The sequence below is a fragment of the Electrona antarctica genome (assembly GCF_951216825.1).
Source record: "Electrona antarctica genome assembly, chromosome: 22".
NCBI lineage: Eukaryota > Metazoa > Chordata > Actinopteri > Myctophiformes > Myctophidae > Electrona > Electrona antarctica.
The window spans coordinates 13,148,235-13,170,777 of NC_136805.1; the positions used below are offsets into that span (position 1 = coordinate 13,148,235).

General features: G+C 42.7%; 1 protein-coding gene across 3 annotated transcripts in view; it reads right to left on the minus strand.

Moving 5' to 3' along the window:
• chrm3b (cholinergic receptor, muscarinic 3b) overlaps positions 1–19,585 on the minus strand; it is a 118,902-nt gene extending 99,317 nt beyond the window's left edge. For all 3 annotated transcript variants that reach the window (XM_079492525.1, XM_079492526.1, XM_079492524.1), the window contains exon 1: positions 19,386–19,585. The gene's annotated coding sequence lies outside the window, so the exon portion shown is untranslated. The remainder of the gene's footprint in view (positions 1–19,385) is intronic.
• Positions 19,586–22,543: the final 2,958 nt, after the last annotated feature.

Consider the following 22,543-nt stretch of genomic DNA (forward strand, 5'->3'; position numbering starts at 1 on the left):
GTCAAGTGTCGGTTTCTTCAGGAGGGGGGTGACTCTGGCAGTCTTGAAAGTAGAGGGAAAGTAGCCAGATGTCAGAGAGGTGTTAATAAGGTGGGTTAAGAAGGGAAGAAGTTCAGGTGCAATAGACTGCAACAGAGTGGATGGGACCGGGTCCAGAGAGCATGAGGTGGGGCGACTAGAGGTAACAAGGAGAAGGACCTCGTTAGGGGAGAGGGGAGAGAAGTGGGATAGAGAGGGGATGGGGGGGGGAAGAGGAGTAGATGAAGGTAGAGAGGGGGGGGTGGCAGGCAGACGGGTGTGGGCAGTGCGCAGGGCACCAGCCGGGGGAGGAGGGAAGGAGGATCGGATATCGTTCACCTTCTTGTCAAAGAAGTTGGCGAAATCGTCAGGGAGGAGGGACGAGGAGGGAGGAGGGGGTGGTGGTTGTAGGAGAGAGGAGAAAGTTTCAAAGAGTTTTTTAGGGTTGGAAGCAGAAGCCTGAATTTTAGTGCAGAAAAAAGCAGCTTTAGCAGCTGATAGAGAGGAGGAAAAAGTAGAAATGAGAGATTGGAAGGTGAGAAGGTCCTCCGGGAGGTTGCCCTTTCTCCATTTGCGCTCAGCCGCTCTCAGGCTCCGTCTCTCAGTCCGCACTGAGTCCGACAACCAGGGGGCAGGTGGAGTTTGGCGTGCAGGCCTGGTGGTGAGGGGACAGAGATGGTCGAGAGAAGAGGATAGAGTAGAGAAAAGAAGATCTGTGGCGGTATCAGGGGATAGAAGAGCAAAGGATTCAGGGGCAGGGAGAGCAGAGAGAACAGAAGAGGAAAGATCAGTGGAGGAAAGTGAGCGAAGATTGTGACGTGAGGAAATCATGTGGGTAGGGAGGGGCTGTGAGGGGGGAGAGGAGAGAGAGAGAGAGTAGGACATGAAGTAGTGATCAGAGAGTTTCTTACCCTTTTCACTGGAAAGAGGAGTGACAGACAGGTTAGCAATAGAGCAGCCTCTGGTGAAGATCAGGTCCAGTTGGTTGCCCGCCTCATGGGTAGGAGGAGATGGGGAAAGAACTAGGTCAAAGGCGGCGAGAAACGAAAGTAGTGGGTCTAGCTGCTTCTCAGTCGGGAGGTTGAAGTCACCCAGAAGGATGAATCCAGAGCCATCGACAGGGAAGTGGGAGACTAGATGGTCCAGCTCCTCCAGGAAGCCACCAGCAGGGCCCGGTGGGCGATAAACAGCTGCAATGGTGAGCTTGACTGGATGAGAAACAGTGACCACATGAAATTCAAATGAGGTAGGAGAGAATAGTGACAGTGAAACAGGAGAGTATACAAATACAATTTCCACAAATTAATAGAAAATAGCAGATCTACAGTACACAACACATCACTTTGACCTTGTCAAAGTACCAGTAAGAGCGAGGTCACGCTAAAACAACAGTTCTGGGAATGCCATATAAAGCATGGACTTTTTGTATTTTTGTCAGGTGAAAACCTGACTAACATCTACCCATTAAATGTAGACGACAGTTTGCCACCTAGTTCTGATCAGAGCCAGTAAGACAGAGTTCACTTCATGGGGCCAGTCCAATGGCGGCGCTTTGTCCCTTTTCGTACTGCATGAACAGCGCTCGAGCGCTCGGTTTCTGCCCCCTCAATATCGCAACTCTTCTACTAGATGGCTCATGGGAACATGGGAAGGGCCGGCCCAAGGGGAGAGGCATATACTATATCCCTGGAAGCCACGCAGACTGCAGACTTGCAACGCAGATCACTCACTAGTCACACTCACGGCTTGACACGTTTGCACGTCACTCGATATAAGTTCAAACCAAACGTGGCTGCATACATGTTACTAAAATAATAAATCATACTGATAAAGTGAGAACATGTTTTAGAGGCTATTTTGCACAGATTTTTGTACTTTTACCCTTTCAGAGTGCCTTGCAGGTACAAAAAGTTTGAAAACCACTGTACTAACTGTAGTAACTACACTTCAACAAATAACTCTAAAAGAACAGGACCTATACTACCGCCAGCACTGAAAAACAAGAGACATGTAGCAGATGTTACAAAGGCACAGCATAAATCATCTGCCTGAAAGGTGGATTCTTGTTGTTATGTCCTTGAGCTGATTCTAGTTCCCAACTGTGGTGAATAAAGTGATGCCCTGTAAAACATGTTGTACCGTATTATTCCACTAGATACCATTAGAACATTTTTGCTTCATGATGTATACAGTACGTATTCATGTATAGATCTGCTAATTTAGCTATTATTGAATTTGAATCCTGGAACAGTTTTGGACATATGAGGTTTACACACGACGAGACGATATTTATATTCTATTGACCATCGTCACATTTCTGCATTAAAACCAGTGTTGTTTTTGGCAGCAAATTTTGATTTTAGTTTTAGTCATAGTCTTCTGAATAGTTTTCATTTAGTTTTAGTCACATTTTAGTCACCTGGTTAGTGTTAGTCTAGTTTTAGTCGACTAAATGTCATGAGATTTTAGTCGACTAAATCTACAGTTGATTTAGTCGACTAAAATGTATTTTGGTGGGCATTGATGCCGTCGTAAGGACTGTTTTTACACTTGCTGAAAATAGCTGATCTACAAGCTCACAACGCGTCGCGCTGCGACGCGTTGTGAGCTTGTAGATCTGCTATTTTCAGCATACAACCAAGTGTAAAATGACTTATACTGGATCTCTTGTCCACTAGTCTCTCCCTAACATTTTACTCTAGTTTTTATTTGTTGACGAAATTGTCAGTATATTTAGTCTTAGTTTTAGTCATCATAGCACAGTTTATTTAGTTTCCATTTAGTTTTCTTCCGTGGAAATAGGTAGTCGACGAAAATTTTTCGTCTTAGTTTTAGTCGACGAAAACAACACTGATTAAAACGTCCAGAAGTTTAATGTTATTAACACAAACTTCATACCAAACAATATATGACACTACTAGTATATCGTCACTGTCCAAAAGAAAAGGTGTATCTCCATATTTACATTTTTTTAAATAATTGAATGTCCTACTGCATCATACTACAGTGTCACGCAACAGTAGCAAAAATAGCCAAGCTACAAGCCCAAAACACCTGAAAAGAAAACATTTTGGACAACGAGGTTTCCACAACAGCAGCTTTCTCGCATGTTAGAATGAACAGGTACAGTTGGGTGCCACCGATATTGTCCCTTATCATTTGACCCATTTAGGCCTGACCTCAAAATTTTAAAAAATCCTTCTAAATCCTCCAGTTTTCTGAAATAAATATTTTCACGATTTTTCAAAAATAGCAGACCTACAAGCTCGTAGCGCGCCACCGAGTGGCGCGCTACGAGCTTTTAGGTCTGCTATTTTTCAATAGCTAAATTATAACATAATGTTTAAAACACCAAAAGGGGTTTTGCGCAGATCACGCAAACCTCAGCAAAAAGAAAAGGACAATATCAATGGCCTCCAACTGTACGTCCCAGACAATTTCCACATCCTAATTATCTGATAACCGATGAACTGCATGGTCAAATTGATCGATACCAATGAAGATATTGCTAGGGTTTACTTTGCATCACCACATTAACCTGGACAATTGTTTTCATAGAAGAACAACAAGCCATTTGTCATACAAAGAACTATACAATGCCTTTTTTCCTGGAAATCGACTGTCTCACATTGACAATAGTTAGATCTAGGGCTTTTATTTAGCCTTTGACAGAGACAGTTATACAACAGCACATTTATCTAAACTGAATGGATTTCCAGATTGTGTAACAGCTACCAACACGTAAAGTGAAGGATATTGTGTTTACAGAAATTGCTACCTTTTGTGGATAAATGATTGCTGCAATTTCACAGGTTCCATGTGTTTTCATTACAGAGAAAACAATCACTCTCTCTACTAGTCTGCAGTATGTGACAGTTTTGTGGAAAAATGGCTCCTTTTGGAGATTATCCAACTCATGTTGTCCGCTTCTGTCAAGAAGACGACACCAAAGGTCAAAATCTTCCAAATTCTTTTGCTTTCCCTTTTCAAGGTAACACATTCCCTGGCATAGGGGTTCTTAAAGTGCACGTGCGTGCGTGTATGTGTGTGTGTGGGGGGTGGGGGGGGAGGGGGGTCCCAGCAAAATGTGTTAATATATCACAATAACTTTAACCCCTTTATCCATATTCCATACATTGGCTATTCAATAATAGCAGATGTGCAGTACGCTTGCCACTTCAACATCTGCTATTTTTTAAAATGTTTAAACAAATCTTCTCTTATGGGGGTCCCTAGACTGGAACACAAAAGAAATGGGGGTCTGCGGCCAAATACTTGACATGAACAAATGCTGCCCTGGCTGGCTGATGCAGGCCAGAGTTTTGTCATGCAATGCGATACTCACACATACTCACATTTGGACAAAGGTGGATACGATCACATTTGACCTTTTCCATGTGATAATAACCTATCCTAGGTGATAAGCAACATAATGTGCAAGCACCTTTAGGCACAGTTACTCTGGTAGTGATCGGGGTCTGAGGGTCACAGATATAGAACCTCTGAGTTAATATCTCTGCCTGGTTGAGTTGCTTAGCCACAATTGTGTAAGTTGTGCGTTGCAATGCGCGCGCACGCACGCACGCACGCACGCACGCACGCACGCACGCACGCGAAAAATAGTTACTGTATAGAGACAAACAAAAGAGTGCTTTCACTAAAGCTGTGCCTCTACTTACATTAACTGTAATAGCACTTTAGCATTTGAGCCGAGAGTGCACTTTCAATAACAGTCTGTGGCCAACACACATACCTTTTTTTTTATCCATTTAGTGGATACTCTTATGTGACAACTGAGCTAGTTTCCATTTTTCCCCCCAAGGATACATTGAATAGCTATAGTGCATGTGGCTGTTGATGGGTGCATTGGCTGCACAGAGATGGCCAGTGTGACCTTATGATGGTGAGACAGTAATATCTCACCAATAAGACAGTTTGACCCTCAACAATACCGTTGTAATAATGTTTTCGTGAAAAAAAGGTATCAGTAGAAACCCTTGTGTTACAGGGAGCACAGGATGTTCCGACCAGTGACATTGAGATCTAACAAGTCTTACAATTCAGACAAAAGTATTAGTAGCACATTAGCTGACGACGTTGAAGTTAACTAGAAAAGCAGTTCCTGCAGAAACTGGGTGGGCTCGCTGAAAACCTGCAATGATGTAGAGTAGAAAATGTATTAAAGCTGAAGAAAAAGTTTGAAAAAAAACGAAAATGCACAATTGGCCCGGCCACCCTGTACACTGGGATTGAAGCATGTCTTCAGTGTACAAGGGTTTGATGAGGTCAGATCAACATATGGAACAGGTCAGCTCCATATATTGAGATCTAAGGGTGGCTTGAGTGAACAGGGGTTGATGAGGTCAGATGAGGTTAGATCAACATAGGAATTAATTCTGTATTGGCCATATATGGAGCGTGTCACGAGGCGTGACGGACGGACGGACTGACTGACAGGTTTTTCAGGTTTTCATAGTAAACTGTAAGATTTGGAAAGATACCAGATCCACATGGGAATTGTGTGGCTTGAATGTGGATTCAATTTGTGATTGTCCAATTGATTTTTGGGGAGAAACACCGTTGTGCAACAGAAATTAGGCTTTACAGATGTGTATTTTATTTTACGGAAATGTACCATCAACTGAAGCCAAATTAACATTTACAGCACTTTCCAGATTAAGATGGTTGTGCCACAGGCAGCGACCAAATTGCAATTAAAACGCCTCCGTTATGCAGAGACTATGAAGTATGAATCATGCAACTTAATTCTCAAAGAGTAGAAGACGTATTTACCAAGCTGTTGCTGGCTGTCTGTGAGAGATGGGGGACTATCTAAAAAGGCCAGATGCTTTCTGAGTTGAAACTAAACAACTGCTATACTGTGAGGTACAGCTATGAAGCTTATACACTTCTACGTGTCTGATTTATACTTCCATCATACGTTGTCCAGTGCTGGAAATGACTGATCTACAAGCTCACAATGTGGGCATAACAGGCAGGCCTGGTGAATCATGACCAAACATTAAATATAGTATATAAAATGATATGCAAATATGTTATGACAGAATCAAATGTTTTATGGGCATATTCACCAGGAGCATGGATGGCTTGCTTCCAGGCTTGAAATAGCCTGGAAGCAAAAGAACACACTTGTGTGAAGTGAGGGGCACCCTTATCATCATACGTCACATTCCGTGCTCAGCCAAACATCACAAAAGTCATTCCGGCCAATCACTTTTGGCGTCTTCACTTTTCTGCCGTCAGCTAGCTAGCGCCCCTCAAAAATGTATTGGTTTTCCATCTGTGGCACCACAAAATGACCACCGCTGCTATGCCCTAGTGTTCACATATAGCAAATGATTTCTCCCATTTATGATCATGAAGAAGAAAGCCTTTATGACATTGAATAAGAAATATGCCACAGGCTATATTTTTGTGCAGTTTCTGTGTGCAGGAGTTACATTTCTAATTTTATTCTCAATTAAAATAAAGTATATAATCGTCTCTCTGGGGTGGAAAGTTGGAAACCTCTGTATTCAAATTCAATCAAAGTAGTAGCAGATCAAGCTTATATCTACTTGATTATTTTGTGTGACGCTGTAGTATGGCATGGTAGAAGGGCATTCATTTACAAAACAAAACACAAAAAGTTCAAATAAAGAGGTAAGAGCTTTCTGCTCGACAACGACAACTGACAGACTGAGAGTGGCCCGGACCGCTGGCCTAGCGGTCTGGGCACCAAGCCTGACAGCGTGTCGCGGGTTCGAGTCCCGATCCCGACGACACTTGTTGCGTGTCACTCCCCGTCTCTCTCTCTCCCCATTTCCTGTCCATCTACTGTAGTGTATACCATCAATAAAGGCAGAAAGGGGCCCATAAAAACATTCATTTTTAAAGAGAAAATAAGACAGATTTTGTCTCCTCAGAGCCACTGGCATGTGAATGTTCTACTATCACTAAAAGCATGTCATAAACAGCTCATCATGTACCTTTTTAATGTACTAGAGCGGTGCCCGTTGGGCACTGGCCTACTTGGAACGATGCAAGTTGGAAATGATGCCCCACCCAGTTATTATGTCTGTGTCCCTTTTATGCCCATATATGGAGTAGATGTCAGAACATCATTGTGATGTCAGAAGAGAACAGGCCAGCTCCAGATATGGAGATCTAGGGGTGATCAGGTGTGATCAAATGTCCATAGCCTGGGCAGAGGCTTTTGTGCTGGTTCTGGACAACCGGCTATCCGGCGGACTTGACACCGGGCCCTGCACTCCCTGCGGTCATTGGGATGTCAGAACAGGCTGAACTCGACACCGGGCACTGCACTCCCTGTGGTGGTGTGGAACGCGTGTGTCGAATTTGAAGTCGGTGGGGCGAACGGTTCGCGAGTTACGTGGATTTCAGATTACAGACATACCGAGACATAGCTCATTTATAGATGATTATCAACTGATCAGTAGATTGCAGAGCATAGGGCCTCAGGGTAATAAGGAGACCACTCTGTTGTGAACTTGGCAAAACACATTAATATCCAAACTTTAAAACTTTAGACTGTTTTCATTCCTCTTATACTTATTAGAATTCCCCATACAGAACGTCTTTGGCAAGAGGCACACTGTGAGACTTTTTGATTGGTTAGAAAGTTGCGGCAGTCAGCTCTCACCGAAAGAAGCTAAAAGTCTGTATGTTTAGCTTGCTGCGTGTGTACTCACATTATTTGCTTTGCCAGCACCTTCAGATGCTGAGGGACAGAGTGCCAAAGAATTGAACATCAGCTTATATTGTAGCATATCAACATCAAAGACCCGAGTCTGTTGTTGTACAGCTCTGAATGCTGACCTTAAAACACATAAGTCCTTAGTGTTAATTCATACTTTTTTACAAATGGCACCCAGGGGGTCCATCTAGAAAGAGAATGTGACGTCACCTCATTGAAAGTAATAACAAAAACCTCTCAAGATGGCGCCACCTGTCCATTGAACTCCATTGAACAGTTACATCAAGCTACATAGTTGGTCCCCTGTTGATTTACACCAAATCTCTTCACCAAAGTGGGTTGCTATAGGATTCTCAAACTCTCGGTCTTAAGTATATCATGCACAGTATACACCTGTTTCTATGCCACTTTATATCCTATCTTCTTCTGAATGTTAAAAGTTCAGGTTTTTTGGTTGCAATTGAGCTCAGAAAACTTTACAAATGACAAAAACTTATTTTTTATGTCACAATCCCTTTAACCTTGTCAATCAGTGATGTGACAATAAAGCTGATTCTGCGATTTGACACTACAATAAAACATAATTGAATTAACATTGAGGTGTGTGTGTGTGTGTGTGTGTGTGTGTGTGTGTGTGTGTGTGTGTGTGTGTGTGTGTGTGTGTGTGTGTGTGTGTGTGTGTGTGTTGTCCATCGTCAGTGAAGAGCTCTCTAACCTTGTATTGCAAAATAATCAGTGCCTTCACTGCCTTGCCAGCTAACTATTGATTCAAGTTCCATTACAGCAACATTATACAGTAGTTCAAGATTGTCATGCAGAGCGAAAGCTGAAATCATATCATTATTTGAACAGGTTTAAAAGACAAACTGCAAAAGAGTGGCTCACATTTTCACCTTGGTAAACATTTTGTAGTCCTGAATTGATCTGCGCACATCGTCTTATATTTGTGCTATGAATGCACATCAGAGCGATTGTGAAATTGCTGAAGAAGGTGAAGGTGCTCTTGGGGGGGGGGGGGGGGGGGGGGGGGGGGTATGGTGTTGTGATAATGCGGTGTCAACTTTATATACTATACCAGTAAATGGGACCTCCTGATGATTTCATATGTTGCTGAAAAAACCTAACTGTGAATTTACCTCTTGAAACTGTCAAACTGTCAAATGTAACCAAGTTCACCAACCAAATGGACGCTATACTCTTTTAAAGTGAGAACAGAAACCTCCCATCATAACATTGAAAGTATTTAATTATATCAAGTGGCAGTCAGAGATGATGACAGTGAGAATTGGTCTTAAATGGGCTGATTCACTCCTTTTGTTTTCAATACAGCAGGAGAGGAGAGGAGAGAGGAAAGCCAAATTTGGTTAACTTCATGTTGAAACTTGAAAGTCTCATACTCGAGTAGTATACGTAGGTCTAAATATGGAATGATCGGAACCCCCCCCCCTCAACCCCCCATAACCCAAACCCCTGGAGGAGGAAATGAGAGATTCTACTGGTTCATTTGGAGGCAGGCCAGCCAATAGAATTTAATGGAATGGAAACTGGACAATTGGTCAACAGATCCCTTCGAATAATCTGAAATAATATTTCCTGCAGGTCTGTTCACTGTGCCTTTATATAGCAAACAGAGCTAACCTTTAACGTAGGCCGTGTTTGCTTTCCTCTCAAATTGCCAAAGTACCTCATGGACTCGCATGGAAAGAAAAGACAGCAGTTTCCACAGACATCAAACTGAATGCATACAGTCACCTCAATCTCCTCCGTTGAAGTGGAAAATACACCAACCTCAGATGACGCTGGGCTTATAAATCGATTATCCATCATGTTAAATCATTGTAGGCTGTCCTAGAAAGTGCCTGCTGGCTATGCTGAGGCAGCAAGAAGGGTAGGACAGAGAGGACGTGTGTCCATGCGTGATTACTATAGTGCCACATTTCCCAAGTATAGTTCTCACAAGAGAACTTGAAATTGTTTTATATTTTAAATACTGTACTGTATATATTTTTTATTAGGCTTACAATTCAATTCTAAAAGATTCAAGTTGGTGTGTGTGTGCAGGCCATTGGCCACAGGACGTTAGCCTGGCTAATAAGCCAGACTAATATCACACAATATTAGCCAGGCTAACAGGACGTACCAGGCAGAGCCGTTAGGTAGTGCGAACGGTGCGGCCGCACAGGGCCTCGCGCCATGCAGGCCTCGCGCCATGCAGGCCTCGCGCCATGCAGGCCTCGCGCCATGCAGGCCTCGCGCCATGCAGGCCTCGCGCCTTGCAGGCCTCGCGCCTTGCAGGCCTCGCGCCATGCAGGCCTCGCGCCATGCAGGCCTCGTGCCTTGCAGGCCTCGCGCCATGCAGGCCTCGCGCCATGCAGGCCTCGCGCCATGCAGGCCTCGCGCCTTGCAGGCCTCGCGCCTTGCAGGCCTCGCGCCATGCAGGCCTCGTGCCATGCAGGCCTCACGCCTTGCAGGCCTCGCGCCATGCAGGCCTCGTGCCATGCAGGCCTCGCGCCATGCAGGCCTCGCGAGGCCTCGCGCCTTGCAAATCAGCGCTAGACAGGATTTTTAAGTGGTACAACCACTTCATTAAGTAGCTTTGTGTGTGTGCCTGCCTGGCTGCCTGGCTGGCAGGCTACCAGTGTCTGAGCACGAAAATAGCATTTGGTTGGTTTTCAAAACCAAGTGTCACTGTTGTGCAGCCTAACACACACACACATACATATTAACTGTATATATATATATATATATATATATATATATATATATATATATATATATATATATATATATATATTAGGGCATTAAGCAACTAGTCGACTAGTTTACTAGTCGACTAGTAAATCCACTAGTCGACCTTGCTGGTACTAGTCGACTAGTTGATAAGAAAAAAACCGATTTTGTAGGCCTCAATATCAGGTAGATTATAGTTATAGTCACCAATGTACACAGTTTTTTAATGTACAAATATGTATTTCCAAAAAAAAAAAACTGTTTTTTAAACATAAAAGGTGGTTTAACAACTAGTCGACTAGTAAACTAGGCAACTAGTCAACTAGTAAAAATGACTAGAAGTGAATGCCCTAATATATATATATATATATATATATATATATGATTTCAGGTGTATCAGTACAGTACAGTATAGGGACGCCCTCGGGACCCCCACATGGTAACTCTGTCATTTCTCAACCGCTTTGGACGCGGGGCGGCTCACCAGAACCGGCCCGGCCCCCTGGGCACGTTCCTGGGGGTCTGGATGTTCCGGGGACCCCCACACGGAGTTGCACCACTTACTTCACACGGGTGTGATTTTTTTAATTCTTTGAAATTGGAACGGCTTTACGTCTCTCTCTCTCTGAGATATTAACTATTTAATTACACATTTCCATTTTGCACCCATATTTTACTGCCATGTCTTAATACAGTGTTGCTTTTTACAAATAAAATAAGCAAATTAAGAAATGCCACGGTTGATATTGATTGACCACAAAGTTAGTGTGAGGCTACTTTGATGGGAAAGCGACGCGATGAAGAAATCACACATCCACTATAACACCCGCTGGGTGTGAACTGTGAAGAACTCTAGTTACTTACCTCGTGCTGGTCGTTTGAATAATTAATCCAAGGTTTGTTTGTCTGGACTCGGGAGATCCAACACTATGTCATATTATGGATGGTTTAAAGTAAACTTTAAGAAGAGCTGGTCATTGTGCTGCATGCAGAGTGAGAAGCTGCTCCGCTCTGCTAATTGATATGACCTAGAAAATATATTTGTGCAACTGACTGGCATGAGGTAATTAGTCATTTCGCAGCACCTGCAATTCCAATAGTAACATATAAACATTTGAAAAGGCTTTCATATACTATTAATATTTTTTCTAATAAGGTTTGGCCTTATAGATAAAAATTGTCATTTTTGTATCGTTTTGGATATGAATGAATTCATTGATTAATTAACACAAAAATGTTCGCACAGGGCCTCGCATTTGTCCCAGGCGGCTCCGGTACCAGGCATATGCCCGGTGGGCCGACCCTCTGATGGGCCGGTCTGGGCCAAATGTTAGTACTACTAAATTACTAAATCAGTTGTCTGTTGGTTGTGTATCATTTTATGTTGTACTGTAACTGTGGTGGTGTTAAGGGCTTGTATTTCATGTATTTGTATGGGCCTCGACCCGAAAAGTCAGTAGAGTATCTGCGCGCTGGTTGTGGTGGGCCAGTCTGGGCAGGGGCGTAACTACCGTGACGCAGACAACGCGACTGCATGGGGGCCCAGAGGCCCACACGGCCGCCCACCCGTGTCGTCTGTAAAATAAAATTATATTACATACAGAGATGCAATGACAGTGAGTTGAACAAAGTTTGGCGGAGCCTGGTGGTGGCTGCTGCTAGCACACAGCACACACACACACATCATAGGCACACACGTGCCCCACCTCCCAACAGCTCAGTGGTAGAGTGCCAGGGCTGTATGTGGGCTAATAACGTGAAGGAAGTCAGAAGTGTCTGTGGCGAGTGTGCATGCAGTGGGCTTTCCCAGTCTCGAGTCCCAACAGCCAGGTACAAATCACAACTGTACAGTGCCCCGCTGTTTATAAACCCACACACAGTTTGGGCTTGTTTTTACAGGCCGCAGCTGACAGCCAGGTATCATCGCAACTGCTGTACATTGCCTGCGTCGGGGCCCACTGACATCTAGTTACGCGTCTGAGTCTGGGCCAATTATTTGTCTCAGTCCAGCCCTGTGTGTGTGTGTGTGTGTGTGTGTGTGTGTGTGTGTGTGTGTGTGTGTGTGTGTGTGTGTGTGTGTGTGTGTGTGTGTGTGTGTGTGTGTGTGTGTGTGTGTGTGTGTGTGTGTGTGAGAGAGTGAGAGATAGAGAGAGAGAGAGAGAGAGAGCTGGTGAAACATTTATTTGCATGACTGTCTTGCCCATGGTTCCCTTACTTACAGCATCACATGGTATTAGTCTGGAATAGACGTACATCTTTCATAGGCTACTGATTCACACACACATGCACAGCTCCACACTGGCAACCAGCTGCCCAATACAACCACAACAAGCTCTGTCCCGATTCAGGGGCACTTCGAAGGTTGCATTTGTGAAGGTTGATTACAAAACAAAACACACCAAACATGAACCAGACCGTCCCTATTCTGGGCTTGCCTTGTCCTATAGGCGAACATTCAACAACAACAACTGGTAAGCATTCTATGAAGAATGTAGTATAGAGGGAAAATATACAGGACCTGTATAGACCCCTTGGGGACACCGCTCAACAAAACCACTCATCAAGCTGGCCCTGGTATCAAACCTCAGGGGGAAATGAACCAATAGGAATAGGTACTAGAAAACCGGTCTCTAATCTCATCCAACGGTAATTAATCAGCACTGGGCCAACACATTTCAGCCCTCTGGCCATCAACCACATTACATTTCAGTGATAACAGACTGCATGTAACCAGAGTGGGGGAGCACAGGTCGTCTGTGCCACACCTCAAAGTTTCCATCTCATCTCAGAAGATGCAACACGCAGCCCAACACACCAACACAAGACCACAGTTGCATCATTAATAATAGGAGCAACACCAGGTGTCACAGTACAGTATCAAAGAACAGATTGTTCTCTCACTCATAAGGAGCTTCAAATGGCTGGACAGAGCAGATGGTGCTGGGAGCCCTGGAGTGGTTCCAAGCAGAGAAAAGAGAACCCAGGATGTGAAGAGAACTTTAAATTGATAGAAAGCCTCTGTGCCCTCAGGCCCTAGTGTAGATATGCTGTGGTGGCAGTCAGTACACTCTGTGGATTAGCCTGGGTTGATATTTCTTTATAGATTGCTGAAAGTAATTTACTACCCTGCCCTTAATTTGCACAATAACTTCTGCGGTGTGTTTTTGGCCAGAGAAGAATTTGAGGCCTAAGGGCCTTGCTTAGGCCAACTCGACAGCAGATGTTGACAGAATTTCTCCTTAGCTCGCTCCTGCCCAGATCAAACTGACTGACCACCTTCTGGCTAAAAGATCACTTCTATTAGCCTTAAATTAGAGCTGTCCGTGGACTGCTATGAGGAGTCATGGCTATGCAAGCTTGTGATGGACATTTACATCAATATTTCATTTTTGCCACGGACATGCAAAACAAGTGATCAGTAATATTACCAGAATCACATACTGTAGGCCTAGCCCTAAATGTATTACTACTGTAATGAACTCCTGATATGTCTACTCTATTCCACTGCACTACACATTTTAAAACAAGCAACAAAATTAAATTTCAATTTGGGGGGAAAGGCAGATCTACAAGCTGACACACCACAGCATGTTGGGAGCTTGTAGATCAGATATTTTCTTTTAGCCTAGAGACTTGGAAGTTATCCACTGTATCCTGGCAGGTGGCAGTCCTGAGTTCTACCAACTAAGCTAAACAATTTTTTGTCAACTTTATTAGTTGTGGATTCCATTAACATGTACAAACGTCATATCTAATCCAACCGTTGGATCCAGTGGATGTGTAAACACGTCATAGCGCTTTTTGAGTGGTGTAAACCACTCCTACAACTGGCTTTGTTAGTGCAGAAAAAATTACCATGGTTGCTATGTTCACCCTGTTCACCCGGGTACAACTGGCTTTGTTAGTGCAGAAAAAATGAGCATGGTTGCTATGTTCACCCGGGTGTGATTTCATTACGTCAGACATGATTTCATTACGTCACAGGCCTTACACCACTCAGTTCACACGGGTGTGATTTTTATTGATATCAAACAAAAACAAAAAAACATTTCTCTTTTTTGGGGGTTGGCCTCTCCTTCTGTGCCATACTCCTTGCTGTTCGCTGTTCGCACGCTGCCATTCACTTCCTTGTTTACGGTTCAGAAAGAATGCCTCATATCTCCTAATCTAGGGAGCTCTCCATGGTTTTGACCAAAAGAGCATACTTCTCTTCATTTCTGACTTCAACATGCCTCTCGTTTAGAATATTAATGCTTCTAGAGAGACTTTAGCATAATCATCGCGAGGTATGCAAGCAACATTATGCCTCCTGGTTTTTGAGGGGAATGGAAGGCGGGGCTTTTCATAGTAAAATCTCCCATATCTTCTGGCACTCTAGCACCTTTATTTTGAAGAAAATCCTTAAGGTGAACAGGTACTGTAGTCTATGTTGATGAGAAAGTCTGCCAGTGGAACAATGGAAAAAGACTTGATGAATGATGAGTGCTTAATGAAGGGCATGACAGGATTGAAAGGAGGAGTGTCACAATAGTTTGATGCAAAGGTGCCCAACTTTGATCAGAGGTGAGGAGGAGGTCTGAGGGTGAGGCTGTGGATCGAGGGTTTCCATGGATTGTGATTTTGGACTGTGATTATAGTTTTTGAGTGGTGTAAACCACTCCAACAACTGGCTTTGTACCCGTGTCTGTTCGTACCAAAGAAAATGTACCCGTGTCTGTTCGTACCAAAGAAAATGTACCCGTGTCTGTTCGTACCAAAAAAATGTACCCGTGTCTGTTCGTACCAAAACAAATCACACCCGTGTGAACTGAGTGGTGTAAGGTCTGTCTGACGTAATGAAATCATGTCTGACGTAATGAAATCACACCCGGGTGTGATTTCATTACCTGGCTTTGTTTGTGCAGAAAAAATGAGCATGGTTGCTATGTTCACCCTGTTCACCCGGGTGTGATTTCATTACGTCATTACAACAGGGTGAACATAGCAACCATGCTAATTTTTTCTGCACAAAAAAGCCAGTTGTAGGAGTGGTTTACACCACTCAAAAATGTACCCGTGTCTGTTCGTACCAAAAAAATCACACCCGTGTGAACTGAGTGGTGTAAGGTTTTATATAGCATGATCAGCTGTGGTCTGACGTAATGTCTGACGTAATGAAATCACACCCGGATGTGATTTCACAACTGGCTTTTTTTGTGCAGAAAAAATGAGCATGGTTGCTATGGTCACCCAGTTCACATGGGTGTGATTTCATTATGTCAGACATTACGTCAGACCACAGCTGATCAGTCTATATAAGACCTTACACCACTCAGTTCACACGAGTGTGATTTTTATTGGTATTATTGGACACTTAACACTTTCTCAGTTCCGCCCTCCTTTGCCTTGGTGCTCCTTTTTGCTCTTTTCCTGCAACATTTGTCACTGTGGTTCGACACAGAGTCACCAAAATCATTTTCTTCCATTCTTTATAGATATTCTAAATATTCACTATGTATTATGTACAGTATAGTAGATGAACAATAGCAAAATAATATTCTAGATCTGCACTATGGTGATCTGATTCACAGGTCCGTTCTGTGAAGTGTAACAGTCCCAGTCTGTCTGTGCCTCTCAAATGGCTAAAATCAATAAAGTCTCCTACGAAGAAAACGAAAGTAAGAAGCACCGTTTCAGGTTGGCCTATTTTCCGTGCACGACACCACCATGCGTCAAACTAAGAATCAGGCTGAATGCTTAGTAGTCTCAGGTGTCTGCGTGCGTGCGTGCGTGCGTGCGTGCGTGCGTGCGTGCGTAGACGTCTACAACACAGATGGCATCAAGTATGTGACGGTGCTCTTTAAAATGAAATCACAGTTACAGGAATCAGGAAGATGATGAACATCATCCCAAATGAGACACCAATATTGTTTTTCCTTTTCCAAATGGTGCTGCTCTCTGTGTTTATTTTCTGGATATGAATATGTTGGACAAATGCTTTTAAAACACAGCAAAATTGATTATCTCATCAGATTATTGTTTTTACCACTGCAGTGGGAGGAGTTTCAAATAACAAATGACCTTTTCCATTTTCTGTAAATTCTCCTGTGCCTAATTAAAACCATTTGGACGTGCCATCATTCAGTTGGTCTCATATAGTTTTAATCCCTCCAATAAAACTTGGAAACAGATGGTAAGACACCCACCGCATAAACCTGACAGCATTAAAGCTGAACATATTAATTCGGTTTGTACAGTACCATAACAACTACTGATGACCACTCCATGCCTTGGCGGAGTTTCAAAAGATAGTTTTTTTGGCATGGTCTCACCTAGCTGCGCTGCATCAGCAGTTTTAAGCCTTTTACCGAGTTGTGACCCTGATGTACCTTTTCATCAATGCCTTGCTTCATATTCATACAGTTCACAGTAGAATCCTTAGTGTTCGTTTAACTCAGAAGAGTGCACAAATGGACCCTGATGAGGGTCCATTTAGTGCCATTTGTGCACACGCAATGTGAACACAGATTTGTGCACACACATTTGTGAACACACATAATGAGCCTTGCTCAAGTGCACCTCCACTGAAGCTGTTCCAAGACGAGCATGGTTCATTCATTTTCCACACTCAGTCAGACTGTTCCTGACTGCCCAGCTAATCATACCAGCCACCCTGAGGTCATATAAGCGTATCTTGCATGCAAGCATACACAAGAACGGGAAGTCTAGCCTATCACGACTGCATTTTAGATCATATTTAATCAATACAAATGTTATAAGAGGGATAAAGAGAATTTCTGCCAAATAACATATTACAAATCATATGGTTTGGTGCCCACATGTTGGATCCATTGCACCCAGTGGCAATATATATAAAATATTATATGAAAACGAAAAAAGGTGTGCACCTATACATACTGTACAGTACTGCATAGCTCAGGATCACTGCTTAATAAATACAGTAACACATATATACAATATACATTGTGTACAGCAGTGCACCACGATATCAGGAACATACGGTATGGATTTCATGGCAAATAGGGCAAAATTATAATTTGACAAAAAGGTATAGACAGACGCAGACATAACAACTCAAGAATGTCAAAATACCATATTTGTTGCTGGTGTAAACACAATTCTAGCATGGCACATCGACAATAAAACAACACTGTCGCTCTCAAACCAAGAATGAAATGTTTTACATCAACAGCACATTCAACCTTTGAAATAATAGCAGGGTTTGATAGCATGTCATCAGCCCCGGCTTCCAGGTTTTCCATTTACAGACCAGGGAATCATTCCGTTTAAGAGAACCGAGTCTACGAGGGTCATGACTAATGAGTCATGACTCATTAATCTTTCAGACCTGATAATCCACAAAAATGTCCTCGAAATTGTTAAAGTATTCACACTCACTTTCTGCTCGGTGGATACATTTTATTACAGAGGAAATGCAACAGTTTGTCATCATTATGCCTCTTGAGATTTAGTTAGGTGCCTCATTATGCTAATTTCAAATCAGCAAGCTGCTACAGAAAGCTGCTGAGTAGTGGAGTGGTTGTTATTGTTTTAAAAATGTAAAAGCCACAATGATATGTTTTTGTTTATGAGTAGTATTATGATTATGGCATATAAATATGATTTTATTGCCAATACAATTATAAATCATGCCATTATATGTATACAGGCTCAATTCTGGCACTTTTCTCAACTGGTACAATCAAACCTATTTTGCTTTACCGTGGAATTGTGAAATTACTTGTCTGATGTTGAACAAACAAGGTTTGACTGCAAATGTTTACTAAACCACTGAACTGAACAACTTCAACCCTATTTTTTTTTAATAGTCAAAATAGAAAATCTACAAACTCACTTCCCTTTTCCATGTGATGCCTTGTGAGCTTGTCAAAATTGCATTTATGAATACATTTAAACAATTTTAGAAAATGTTCTCCCATAATGGCATGCCCAAATAGGGACACCAGGTTGAAGGGGTCCATACTAGGGGACCAGGGCTGGTTGGCAGTATTGGGAGTCAGTTGCACAAGGTCAAAGACAAAATGTCATCAGACATCATAATATGTTTGCATTCTTGACCTGCCTGCCCTATGACTGATAAAACATCTGAAAGTCACTATTCTGCCTGAACGTTTTTTTAATATATCAATTTACCACACACTCATAGCACTGGGCAAAGACAAAGTGCTTCTGCAACAGTCTCCTGTCTCTAGCAAACATCTGCCAAAAGGTAATTGTTTCTAAGTCAGTGGAGATGTGATGTGACGTCCATTTGGACAGGCTACTATACAGCCTGCCCTGATGTCTGTGACATTTTAAGTTTTTTGTCTGCTCCTTTGTATCCACACTGACGAGCCACAATCTACAATGACCCGGGCGATTAATACACAATTGAATTTGAATGTACAGTAGGCTATACTGACATTAAAGACAATTCCGTAGCTTTCAGATATATAGCAGGCTTAAATAAAAATTGTGTCGACTTAATTTAGCTTCAATGATAGCCTATAGCCCCATTTGGAACCTGCCTCCGAGCTGTATAGGGAGGGAGAACTACTTCAATCAATGATAACGTCGTTTCAGACATTCATTAGTACCATAGGCATATTGGTCTTCTCCTCTGCCCTTCTCTGAAACGATAGTGACATAACAGGTTCTCAACGAGGAACGAGCCCATATTCTCCTATTTGTTAATGTTATCAAGGTGGATTGATAAGCGCGCGGTAGACTACTGTAGGCTACCAATAAGTACCAACCCAGTCTCACCATCACACTGTGCGTGCATGGGGGTCTGCGGGGTCTGCCATCAGAAAGTCAGAGCCCCGAAATAAAACTGTCCAGAACACTACTGTAGCGATGTCCAAAATACGAAATATATACCTGATAAAACAATAATAAATAGCCCTAATTCACTACTCACCAGCTCTTCTTATTCCTCGATATGCGTTGTGGTGATGCTATGGAGAGTTTTCTTCTGTCTCAAATGTCTTCCTTTCTTTTTAGCCAAAAGCAATACTCAAGTCAGCACCAACATCTTTTTGCGCCTCCATAAAAAGACAGTTCACACATAATGTATCCCCACGTCCGCGGTTCAGTCAGCCCTGACGCACGGACAGCGACGCAGCCTCAAACCACTGGGCAAACAATCGAAACTTGCCAAAACTCAACCCAATATTAGGACTAGCTGTCACTGACACTCTCTCGCTGTTGTGTGCGGGTCTGCGGGCAGTTTGAGTGGAACGCGGTCCACTCACACACAACACGCAGGAGCCGAGCAGCCTTTAAAGTGAATGGCCATCACCCCGCGAGCCCCACAGCCGGTGCGCTTACGGCCGAGCTGTGATTGGACAGAGCAACATGACGCAGCAGCCAGAGCGCAGCAGGTGGCACAGAAGAACCAGACGTGTTCTGATGATGGACAGTAAATTCGACCGTCACACTCACTATTACATTTTCTTGCGACTTCTTTTACAGTTGCTGAAAGTTGGGGTACCATTAACAACCTACATGTATATAAAGGCAACATTCTGAAATGTCATTATGCTTTAAACTTTTAAAGGGATATTTCACTTGCATTTTTTATTGTCTTCTCACCCTGACACCCCAGACAGCTTTTAAGTTGCTTGATTCAGTATTTAAATATTTGATATGAATGAAATTAATATGGCTATATGATGTTAAGCTGGACATCTGACAATACATCAAATCCTCTTGAGTATAGCTTGAGTGATGGTACCACTATTGGACATATTGGATGTGGTCCACAGTACATTTATACCACACAGTTAAAGTTAAGTTCCTATTTTGGGGTTTAGTAATACAAAAATCACACCCGTGTGAACTGAGTGGTGCAACTCCCCCCCCCCCCCCCCCTCTCTCTCATTAGCAGTCAACAGTGCAGCACTATCTCTCTCTCTCCGTTTCTGAAACAACAGCGCCACTTTTGCCCCTACTGGTACTCAGTCACACACATTAACACACGGTTAACACGGACATTGCTGTTCCTTGGAGTGGTTGCACCACTCAAAAACTAAATGGTCTGATGATGATTATGATAATGATGATGATGATGATGACAACAATGATAATGATGATGATAAACAATTATTCCTTCATACAGAAAATGCAGTGCATTCCATCAGTGTTGCAATTTGTTTGAGGTTAAACCTTAGATTGCCTATACTATACTATATAATACTATGGGGAATGTCACAGTAGAAATGTAGGGTCTCTTATGTTGTGGGATGTGGGTGGGAGATGATCCCATTTGACCATTCGAATCCAGGCCATTAGGCCTATGGTATGGATTGTACCTTTTAATAATCAATTGTCCATTGTTCGAGATTGTAACTGACTTTCTTCGTGGAAATCAATGCATTGGTAGAGATTCTCCTGTCACCATGGCAGTAGTGGTGCCACGCCCGGTGAGTACAAATTATAGGCCTAGACTATACAATTAAGTGCAATTAAGTGCTTTAGGCTACACAAAACATTAAAGAGCATTAACTGTGCAAAAATAAACATTATAAAAGGGCTATTAAAAATATGAAAGCGTTTATCCTAAAATAATGAAAGGTTATAAGACAGATATAGTTTATCACAGTCGCAGTAAGTCTTCTTTATCTCAATTGCTATAGACTAGAGTGTTTTACTTTGTTCAGTAGTCTCCCTGTGGACCGCATGGTCCAGAGCTTTAGTAAACAGAAAATAGGCTACTTTTTCAGGTGAAACAGTTGTTTCATCCATGGAGAGAACACATTAATAGGCTTCCATTTTATAGTGTTCCAGTTCCAATTTTGGCTTCTCATTTTTTGCTTCATATCACTTCCAATTTCAGTTGTTTATATCCTGGCTGTATCCTGAATGAGTTCTCTGTCCTGACTGATTTGATCAAATTAATTGGTATCCAAAACTGAAAATGTACTTCAGTTTACCAAGTAAAGCTGCAGATAGGGAGACCGATTTTGCATCATCAAAGTTTTCTCAAAGAGAAAGGGAACATTGGTTCAGAGCAGACTCCAATGGAATCTCCGCCTGACTGATTCATATAACAGCATAGTCTACTCTCTAATAATTCAGTGTTTTCCAAACGAATTTTCCCTTTGCCCTTGGGCCTTTAAGAGTTGTTATAGTTCCAACTGTATATTGCAATCAGAAATTCCCAACCCATCGGCTTCAAGGATTGGCTGAACTTCGCAATCATGTTTGTGCCGCTGCACCACGTGGTATAGCGTGCACGATATACAGCTTCAATCTCTTCCAGCAATTCAGAGTGTCAGTATCTGTTGTAGTTTAGGCTTGAAGAATTACGGTAGACTAGGTTGTATTCTTTACACCAACACTGTGCTCATGTTATTTTCCAGTTTCGCACATCTATTTTTTGGGGCAAATGCAAGTTTAATACTTGCACTATAGACTAGAGCCCTGATAAGGTGAACAGTTAGCCTGTATAGCCTATGGACCAATTATTTGTAAACATCATTGAGACTGAGTGCATGTGCATCCAGGGTTGTGTTTCATTTCTAAAGGTACAGCATGTTAACTAGTTTATGACCGATGTTTAGCGAACACGAATGAATATAAAGTTATAAACACAACAGCCCAGTTCATAAACGGAAAGACAAAAAAACATAAATGAGCATGACCTCCACGTTGATGATATTGATGTCCCCTCCTGAACATGCTCTTGAGAAAATCCCTTGTTTGTTGTGTACCCTCTCTAAGTCGTAATGAGATCTGCGCCCATGGTGCCACCACTGTGGAGACCCAGGTGCCTACGGCTTCACCTCCCCACTTGTGTTGATGATTATGATCAAGGAGTTGCTCTGGCCTGAGGCATTCTCTGCCAGGAAATTCTCAAAGAGTGGCTTGCCATAGGGACAGTGGCATAGGCTGTGCGCGTCTTGGGGACCACGGTGAGAAAAAGATCATTGTCAATGAGGCACTACAGTATGTAGCTGCCACCTGCCACCTGCAATGACACATTACTGTATGTGTGGAGGATGACAAGCTATTGTCCTCCTGGATGTGCTTTGCGATAGATATATTCCCATACATACATGTAAAGGTATATTGTGG